Genomic DNA, 11303 nt, shown 5'->3' with positions numbered 1-11303 from the left:
TCTTGTATATTAATATAGTTATATAATTATATAAACAATATACTCCGTCCCGTTTTTATATACATAGTTAAGAGAGCATATACGAATATATAATGATATATTTTCTAAATAAAATATATAAAAAACTAAATCTATATAGTTTTGATCGTGTTTTTATAATAATAAATTGTATATTTGGATTAGTTCTAAGTGATAACTAAACTTAATGTAGTGCAGAGGTTAAACGAGACAGTCTTGAGACTTGAATCAAAATTATTACATAAGTAAATCTATGAACTATTGTTCTTATGTGTAATTATAAGTACTACAAGAGTCATAGAGAGTTAAAAATCGTGAACTGACTTTAGTCTGTTATATATAAGACAATTTCGTCTGGCAACTGTCTTGTCTAGTGTCTGCAGCCACTATAATGAAAGGCGAATGGAAACCTAGTTTCAGATCTTTCAAATATTTTCCTTTTTTTTATTTAATTTTAATCTGTTGATTTTTATATATATAAATATATATTTAAAAAGAAATCAAAAATCATTTATTCCGAATGGTGCTACTAACTCCGTTTATTTTCAGAACCAAAGACTTTGTTATTCTTCTCCTTTTTTGTGTTCACTTATAACCCTTTCTCAAAAGAAAGCTTTGTTTTTTATCGAAATAACTGTTATTCTGAAAATACGTACTATTATGTAGGTGCGAATTATATAAATAAATACTTATTTAAAATAAATGTTTTTTTTTTTTAATATCCCGAAGTATGTGGTGATTATATAGTCTACAATATACATTGCAAAACGATAATAAAATAATTTTATTTTAATGAAAATATTTAATTGAACTTAATTTCGACTAGCAACACCAATGACAGTAATAATTAAAAATTAAAAAATACAAATTACGTTTAAGGGTGTATGTTGCCATAGTTATAAGTAACTTCAACATGCAAAAAAGACACTAAGCAGCTAAAATAATAATATAAAATTAAAAAAAAAAACAATATTTAATAAATATGTATATTGAAATGCAGTTATATGCATGTGTGCAGTTACATGCTTGACGAGCCGGTTGGTGTGGTTGCTGGATGCTTGCCTTTCACGCCGAAGGTTGTGGGTTCGATTCCCACCAGGACAGATATTTATCTGCATGAACATGTCCGTTTGTCCTGAGTCTGGGTGTAATTATCTATATAAGTATGTATTTACAAAAAGAAAAATAGTATATGTAGTATATCAGTCTCCATAGTACAAGCTCTGTACAACCTTAATTTGGGATCAGATGGCCGTGTGTGAAAAATGACCCAGGATATTATTATTATAATTATGTGATTTATAATATAAAATACATAAGTGTTATCAGTACTATAATATTAATAGCAGATATATATTATAGTACATTTACTATATTATATCTCTTTTTAGCTAACAACACAAGATTTAATATTTATACAAATAAATTAAACACAGCAAAAACAGTACAATGGTAGTAACAGCCTGTGAATGTCCCACTGCTGTTACTACATCAAATTGAGATTTTATTTTTTTAATTCCTAATTTTAGTTAAGAAATAAACTCAAGCTTTGAGTAAAAGTCTCGAACATGTTACATAATACAACATATAAATATATATTTTATTATATCGAAGTAAACTAAGAGTCTAAGAGTCCCGCGGCTTGAATTTGAAATATAAAACAACTTACTTTTTACTTATATTGTATTATTTAAAAAGTCAAAACACAAAAAAAATATGTTTTTTTTTTATAGAATAGGAAGGCGGACGAGCATATGGGCCACCTGATGGTAATTGGTCACCAAACGCCCTTAGACATTGGCATTGTAAGAAATGTTAACCATCGCTTACATCACCAATGCGCCACCAACGTTGGGAACTAAGATGTTATGTCCCTTGTGCCTGTAATTACACTGGCTTACTCACACTTCAAACCGGAACACAACAATACCAAGTACTGCTGTTTTGCGGTAGAATATCTGATGAGTGGGTGGTACCTATCCAGACGAGCTTCTACAAAGCCCTACCACCAGTAAATAGATGTCAAACCATTACCCTCATTGACTGTATCATAATCTAGTAAAAATATCTCTCTCGTTACAATATTAGACGCGGTATTATTTAATAATAATAAATGTCACTTATATCAGGGCAGAAAATAATTCAACGTGATTCATAGCCGTCTGCATTCCTCGTACACCGCTGGTCTGAAATAGTTCATAGAAAATGGGATTTATATATTTTTTCTATTTATACTAAAAGGTTAATTGTCTTATAAGCTTACAATGTCATTAACTTAACTAAGTTTCTGATTTTTCCAAGGTATCCCTGAGGTAAGGTTATTTATTTTTATTGATTTATTTATTTAATGAAAAAAAAAACAGATTAACTAAAAAATAAAAATAAATATATTCTAAAAAAAGCTTAGATTATATTAAAATAGAACGGAAAATATTTTCACATTTGAGCCAAGTTGGTCCAATAATTATAATTGATTGTGGATTTAATCCCAGGCAAGCACCACCGAATTTTCATATGCTTAATTCGTGCTCATAACTCATGCTTGGTAACGAAGGCCTATTGACCAAGCCAACCTAGCTAGCCTCTGCTGAAATATTTCCCAATAATTAAGTTCTACCGCACAAAATAACGGATAAAACGTGTGTAATATAAAAAACTATTTCCTAGCACTCATCTCGATAATATATATAATAAGCCATGACAGTTGATTAGGATCGATTTTCTCACACATACTTCATTTAATACCACTATTTATCAATGGTCGACAGCGCATGAGCCGATGAATCATATTTTATGCCAAGTATATATGTATTAATGATAGGTATATGCTCCCCGTGTCTCCGGACAGGTAAATCTCGTCATAAATTGATTTAATGTCCTTATTTAGGTCCTGGCTACCTTTATGTCAAATTAGCCTAACTGCATACCTCTTTCAATCACTTCAAATTGAAATTTCCTAAAATTTTTATAAACATATGTTGCGATAGCCAGCTTTCTAGATTCAGTGGCTGTGCGTTGATAGACAGACCGTAACCGTAACAGCCTGTGAATGTCCCACTGCTGGGCTAAAGGCCTCCTCTCCTCTTTTTGAGGAGAAGGTTTGGAGCTTAATCCACCACGCTGCTCCAATGCGGGTTGGTAGAATTCACATGTGGCAGAATTTCAGTGAAATTAGACACATGCAGGTTTCCTCACGATGTTTTCCTTCACCGTAAAGCACGAGATGAATTATAATCACAAATTAAGCACATGAAAATTCAGTGGTGCTTGCCCGGGTTTGAACCCACGATCATCGGTTAAGAATCACGCGTTCTTACCACAGGGCCATCTCGGCTATTCGCATCGATCGCCGCGTTCCAAATGGGCTTCGACGTCGCACCTTACGAATAAAGCGCGACTAGTAAAGTCACATCGTTTAGAGCCTCCCGACTCTCGGGGCTCCACAGTGAGCCCATATCCATGCTCACTGTGGATAGACAGACAGATTAAACGATTTTATATGTATAGATTTTATAATAATAATAATAATATCATGGAACATTTTTCACACACGGCCATCTGATCCCAAATTAAGCTTGAACAAAGCTCGTGCCATGGAAACCAGACAACGGATACACTACGTATACTACTTTTCTTTTGTAAATACATACTTATATAGATAATTACACCCAGTCTCAGGACAAACAGACATGTTCATGCACACAAGTGTCTGTCCTTTTTTTTTCTCGCTGGTAAAACACATTTATGTGTATCCCCCACATGAGGGGGGGGGGTATGTGGGATTCGCGCGCGCTGAAGGCGCCGGTATACCCACTAAAAAACCAACGGTACCCACTCCGTCTTGTCGGGGGACTTCACGGGATCGCTTGCGCATACTACCGTGCCGTCCCGACGGTTAGCCCGCTTCTGCCGGCCTCCAAATCCTAGGGGGTACAGAGACCCCCTAGCCCCGGTGACACTCAACAAATGTCTGTCCTGGGTGGGAAGCTAACCCACAACCTTCGGCGTGAAAGGCAAGTAACTACCAACTACGCCATCCGGCTCCTCATATTTTAATCGGTTTGCTTAATGAAGGTTTTAAAATAAAGTTTAGCCATTTTTTTTATTGAAGTTTCTATTAATTGAATTTCAATAAAATACGTACGCGACATTGACCATAATATTTCAAGAATACACTCAACAAAATAGTATATCAAAGTAAATCTTCATTTCACGGGTTAGAAATGAAGCGAGTTCTTACAGAATATTATTACTATATATTATTTTCAATAAAAAAAAAAAACATGTTGATTGCCATTATGTGCCATTAGTCTGATATGCAACTTTGAATTTAAAGATTATAACAATTAAAGTATGTAAACATCAAAATCGCGTAAGTCGATAATTTTCTTATGCGTATACCGCGAAGTTATGATTTTTTCTGCCCCGTAATTCAAGCGAGTGATAATAAAAAGTTACTACTTTATTTAAAGGGTTATCAGATAAACATGTACATTGGTTTTTAATGTAAAAGGTTAGACTACCTGCGAAATTGGTTGGTAAGTGGATATTGATACTGTAAAAAAATTAATATAGTCATTTCTCAGTAACAGCCCGTGCATTCACGGGCTGTTACTGAGACATTTCCCACTGCTGGGCTAAGGCCTCCTCTCCCTGTTCGAGGAGAAGGTTTGGAGCTTATTCCACCACGCTGCTCCTATGTGGGTTGGTGGAAGTCATTTCTCACAATATAGTCAATGTGCCACCAACTTTGGGATCCAAAACGTTAAAATGGCTATAATTTATCAAACAGTAGCAGAAACAGAAACAGCTACTAAATATACTGCAGGGTAAATAGGGCTTTGTAATGGCCTTATCTTATATTAAGAAAAAAAGCTTGGAGCTTGTTCCATAAGATTTATTCAGTGCGAGGTGGTAGATATTACATGCATTTATTTCACAGCCAAGCTGTCTGCAGTTGAAGTCTCCGAGCTATACCTAACGTCTCAATATCATATTTAAATATTTTTGTTGAAATGATAATTACTTTAGCTTTATGTCATTTATATTTATAAACTATCTAAATCCAAATGATAACAGACGGTAAATTGATTCAAAGTTTGTTCAAATACCATATCCAATATTGGTTCCAATATTCAAACCAGTCACCTGTTGGCAGACGAGTCTAATCAAAAATAATTACAAGCATTGTTTCAGATCACCTTGACAGACATACATATATAAACATATATATATATACCAAGATAGCAATGTACATAGTATGTGTTATGTGCCAACAAATTGCCCTTTGATACAAAATATATTTAGTTAAAGAAGTTAAAAATTTATTTCATTCAATATTAAATTTAAATCGATTTATTCGTTTTTTTCTATATCGCTTGCAAATTTTGTCTTGGAAAATTCATTTTATCCTCCTGATATTGTAACAGTTTTAAAGAAACGTACTAACACAGTTCAATAAATACATAATAACTATATAAGCTTAATACTATATAACGCTACTACACAGCTGGGAACAGAAACGAGTTACATTAAAGTAATATGTTACAAATGAGTATTTTAACTTGATATAGCTCAATTATTACAAGTTCATATATGAATAAGTTGCATTTCCGCAGAAAACGTACGTTCCAACTCCACAGGTGTAGGTATTGCAAATCTGCACAATTGGCGCGAAATATGTCGCCATGATGGATTTAATTTGACACTTCCACAGATAATATTGTCAGCAGAGGTGTTTTTATTTATACTATTGAAAACACTTAATCGTATAATATATCTTTATGATTTTTAATGATTAGTAGCATGCTTATTATATCCTTTAATAAAGTTTAAGTCTTGTATTAGAAGTGTAAGTGATCTCTAGTAAACTCACAGCATTCATATCGCGAAGATCGTTTGTTTATTTTATTTATAATAAGTTAGAGATGATAGGCGAATATGCAAATAAAATGTTAGGTAGTAACTTATTATTTTCTAAACTAGTTTATGCGTCGCCAACTAAGACAATAAGATGCTGGCTTTTGTCAAATGATTGGATCTCCATAACGTATAAAATATATATGAAAAACCATGTAATTAAAAAGGTTTTTCTCTCCAGAAATTATTAATTAATCTGTGCTGGCACGTACCTTACAGATTCATGTTACTGTAATTCATACAAAACGATATTTCCTTTTAAATTTAGAATTTTTTTTTACTTATTGAAGTTTTCTAATTTGTATAATAACATATTTTTTAAAAAGAATTAACGCACTAAATTGTGGTAAAGTGACTAAAATACTGGTAACCTTACGTCTGTTATAGATTTTTATTGATAAAAAAAAATATTTTTTAGATTTTGCAAATTAAAAATATTTTACGTTTTTCAGCGGGCAATTAGGTAAACAATACTGTGTCTTCTTCGTTCAATGTCAAATCAGTAATGTCAGAAAGAGATAAATCAATGTTTAACTAAACTGCCTGTAAGCAACTTTTATAATAAAGGCTGCCTGTATATATGTTTGGATCTTCCAACTTAATTTTAAGTAAGTTTTTGAAGTACATTCAATATTGATGAATCTTTGCACACAACTTTTTATAGTATATATTATTTATATGTACTATATATTATTTATATAGTTTTCTATGAGCCTTTGCAGATACCTCGACTGCCTCGTTTCTCTAGTGACCAGATATAAGACCGCAGATTCCTTGGGTACAAGTCAGCCTCTTTCGTCGGATTGTCTTCCCATCGGATTATGAGAGTGAGGGAATAGAGTACAACTGTGTTTGCGCACACACTTGTTGGCTTATCTCTCTTGAGATTGGTTGTGGCCGAAATCGATCAGAAGGACATGATCATTATTATTTTTAATAGATCTATTTATGAAAGTGCGGAAGAAAATACAACATTAAAAAGATGCAACCAGGAAATATCATACAGGAAGTCGTAGGGCCTTGTAACTAACTGTAATTATGAATAAGGTGCTTCGAACAATAGAAAAAAAAATATATATATTTTCCTCGCGATCGACACGCGATCTCCGCTAATATTGACTAGTTAACGTGTTTTAATAATAATTAATCAAACAATCATTGTAATTTCCCGTAACTGCATTCTGTAAGGACTCAAAACATCTGACGGTGATACGCTAATTTGATACGTGTATCCTTTAAATTTTATAATTGTTATAGTCAATCTCGCATACCACTTCCTGACACATCACAATCTTGTTCCGCGGTAAGTTTCGAATTTGATATAATATGATAGCTCTAGATAATAAGATATAAGATTTGATATGAAAGATTTTGCCGATTGATGATGTCATCTTGAATGATTTCTACCACGGTCCTTTAAGAAAGCTAGTATTTATTGCAGGAGTGTGAGCACAGGTGCAATATTTGTTATCTCACTCTCACAATCCATTGGAACGACAAATCTGATACTGAACTTTACGTGTTTTCTTGGGTACGGGAGTGTAACTAGCAATTTTTTTTTTTATAAAATAGGTAGGCAAACGGACAAATGGAGACCTGATAGTAAGTGAACCTCCCATAGACATTAGTGGTCGCCATTGCACCACCAACCTTAAGAACTAAGATGTATGTCTATTTATGTACATACCTTGTGCCTGAAGTTACACTGACTCAGTCACCCTTCAAACTGAAACACAACAATATGTATCAGTATGGCTGTTTGGCGATTGAATATGTGAGTGAGTGGTACTCAGGCGAGCTTTTATAAACCAAGTAGATTCATATTCAAAAAGTAAATCGATGGTTAAAATATTGATTTTAACCATCCACCCAACCATATTATTTTTAAAACCCATATTATTTTTAAAAATAGTTCTTTGTATGAATATAAAAACTCATTTGAAAATTTATATCGATTCGAATCGAGTATCAGAATCGATGCGTAAGTATATCGTTGTGCGTAAAACCAGAAGCCCGGCTCGGCAGGGACAGGGCTGCCCCACAAATGCAGCCCACTTTAGAAATTAGGCCGATGTAAATATATCGATGCACTTGCAAGCGTCGTTAGGGTTGGGACTGAGGAATTATTCCATTTTAAATTTGGAATGTCAATGTGATTTTATTTCTAGTTTCATGTGTTATTCATTTATAAATATAAATGAATTGTGTTTTAAAGATTTGTTCGACTTTTAAAATATATTTAATATTTCCTTTATAAAGTTATATTCTACATTTTGTTTTACTTTTTAATTTGTAGTTGTATTTTACATACATGATTACTCGTATAGATTAATTATTGTTAATATTTATAGTAATATATTAATGATTATATATGTCGGTCTATATCTAAAGTGACATTTCTAATACATATCAACCTTTAAGACAAAATAGAAAGTGACGTTTTATGGCTTGACTAATAAAAGCATATTTATATAATAATAGTTTTCGCCCGCGATTTGAGGGGCTTATTAACACTATGACTCTCTCTGTACTCCTAAGAACATGTATGCAAAATTTAATGACGATCGGTTGAGTAAAGCGTGAAATCATAACCAACAAACGAACTCACTTTCACCTTTATTATAATAAAGTCGTGGGTCTTAAATAAACTTTATATTGTATAATCGACGTACTTTATTATTATATGAATTAAATACAAATAATAAAATTGTATATTTGATTGTTTTGATAGCCCTGTTGTTACTCCGGACGTCGCACGCTAACCGGGGCGAGTAACGCCAAAATTATTACTAGTTTAATAACTCCACGGCCGCATTACGTATTAATCTTTGTATTAATGAGATAAATTATAAAAATATTTCCTAATTAAATCTTAAAAATAAAAAAAATGAAGTATTGTTTTTTTAATTTTATTAAGTAGATTTTTAAATACAATAAAAATATTTAAAGAGGTTTTTTTTTTTTTATTTAAAGATGTATTTTTATAATAAGTTACAAGCAGGGTAATAGGAATGCATAGGTTGGTGCATATTAATACTGGCATCGTTTCTCATCTACACACTGAACTTGTTATACACACATATTAAATATATATCTTAAAGTAAAGTATAGTAAAAACTATACTTCCATTGCTGGGCTACAAACCTGTTCATCTTTAAAGGTTTAGGGCTTATTCCACAACGCTGCTCCAATATCTGTTGGTGGCTATACATTTTTCAGTAAAACTAGACATATTCACGTTTCTTTAGGATGTTTTCACCGATGAGCACGAGATGAATTGTAAACACATATTAAGCACAAGAAAAATGAGTGGTGCTTGCCTGGGTTTGAACTCAGAATTATCGGTTAAGATTCTCGTCATCTAACCACTGTGCTACTTCGGCTATACGAGTATCACAGAGTATTTGTTCAAATAATTACCGGTTTTTGGTAGAGTTTGAAATTTTCCTGACCGATTTCAGTCACTGCACAGGAGATATTACAGCTTACATGTGTACGCGCATACACGCTCTTTCTAGTCTCTTTTTCTCACATTCCGATGGGACAGCAACACGAGCAAGACACGATCGGAGGAAAATCGAAATCAGTTCACTCAACACGTAAACATGCAATATGACAATGCCTGTTTTTGGTAGAGTCTATATCAATCTTTCTGGTTTAATTATAAGCCATAAAAGTATTTGCGTGTAATCAAAATTTTTGATTAGTCCACCGTCTTGCTAAGAATGAAATCTGGAGTCCAATAGAAAGCTATGTTTCAAAAAGCACGTAAAGACATTCGTCCTGCACCTCATCTCTCCAGTCTTGTCAGGTTGCCTATCAGATTTAAAGATTCTGAATAAAATACTTTAACTAAGTGTTGCTCACACATATATTCACTGTAAAAACTTCCGTAGCTTAATTCAGCCAAGAATAAATTGTTTTGTTATTATTTCATTTATATGTCCGTAAATATTTTTATTAAAACAAATTTAATGGATTTAAATAGAAAATTCACAAGATGAACGATCCATATAATAAAACGTATCACATCTTTCCAGTTTCTCGCTAACCGTCGCCCTATTTAACTAGCGGTTAAAAATAACCACCATCTCGTTGGGATACCGCGCTTTTGCCAAGCATTTAACCCTGGTTCTTTAGACGGCTACTGACCCCAGGAATATTGCATCTAAAAAAAAAACAGTCACAAATGTCCCACTGCTGGGCTTATTTCCGTTTGAAGATAAGATTAAAAAAAAAGCTAAAATTGTTGAAACCTAAGTGCTGTTCAGTTGTAGTTGAATTTTATCAAACATACTCCATTTTCAAAGTATTGAAACATTTAGTTCATTTTCAGAGTATTTTTTATTTGTATCCGAAAATCCTATTATGTGCCATATATTGGTACATATCTACCAACATATGGCACATTAACATTCAACACATGCAGGTTTCCAATCGATGGTCTCCATCATCACCGAGTACAATATTAACAACACAAATAAAGGTATATAATACTGGTGGTAGGGCTATGTGTTAACTCGTCTGGGTAGGTACTACCTACTCATCAGATATTCTACCGCAAAACAGCAGTACTTGGTATTGTTGTGTTCCAGTTTGAAGGGTGAGTGAGCCAGTGTAATTACAGGCACAAGGGAAATAACATCTTAGTTCTCAAGGTTGGTGGTGCATTGGCTATGTAAGCAATGGTTAAGATTTCTTACAATGCCAATGTCTATGGGCATATGTCTACGCCCATATTTGCTCATCCGCCTTCCTATTCTGTAAAAAAAAGCAAGTGCAAATCTCACAATGATGGGTTCAGGTTCAAATATACTTCCCACTAGACCATTACGGCTTTTTATAGTGTGTGTGTGTGTGTATGTGTGTGTGTGTGTGTGTGTGTGTGTGTGGGGGGTAAACACGCGAGTGAAGCCACGGGCGGATACTAGTAATACTATAAATGCAAAAGTGAGTTTACTTTCACATCTAAGTATTTAATCGATCGTCATGTAATTTTGCAATTACGGTTTTGCTTTATATAAACGTTTAGTGTGTTAATGCTGTGTTTTCTTCTTTCGAATGTCAAAACAATAATGATAGAAAGAGAGCCATTTGTGTTTAATTAAACAGCCACTAAGCAACTCTTATAAGTAAGGTAGTTAGTATAAAAAAGGTTATTCGAAAATTATTATTTTTTAATTTAAATAATTATTAACTGGTAACATTATTTCAATATCTAAGGAGCTTATTCAAGATTAAACATCAAATGAAATTGAAAGAAATAATAAAATATGAAATACTATCAAAACTAAACGATTCTCGGTTCAATCAATTTTATCGCGAACGCGTAATTTATTTACAATTGAAAATTGTAATGTTTTCTT

Source organism: Nymphalis io, chromosome 22 (genome assembly GCF_905147045.1).
Source record: "Nymphalis io chromosome 22, ilAglIoxx1.1, whole genome shotgun sequence".
NCBI classification, from domain to species: Eukaryota; Metazoa; Arthropoda; class Insecta; order Lepidoptera; family Nymphalidae; genus Nymphalis; species Nymphalis io.
The sequence above is the reverse complement of the archived record's forward strand: the minus strand, read 5'-3'. Positions refer to the sequence as shown.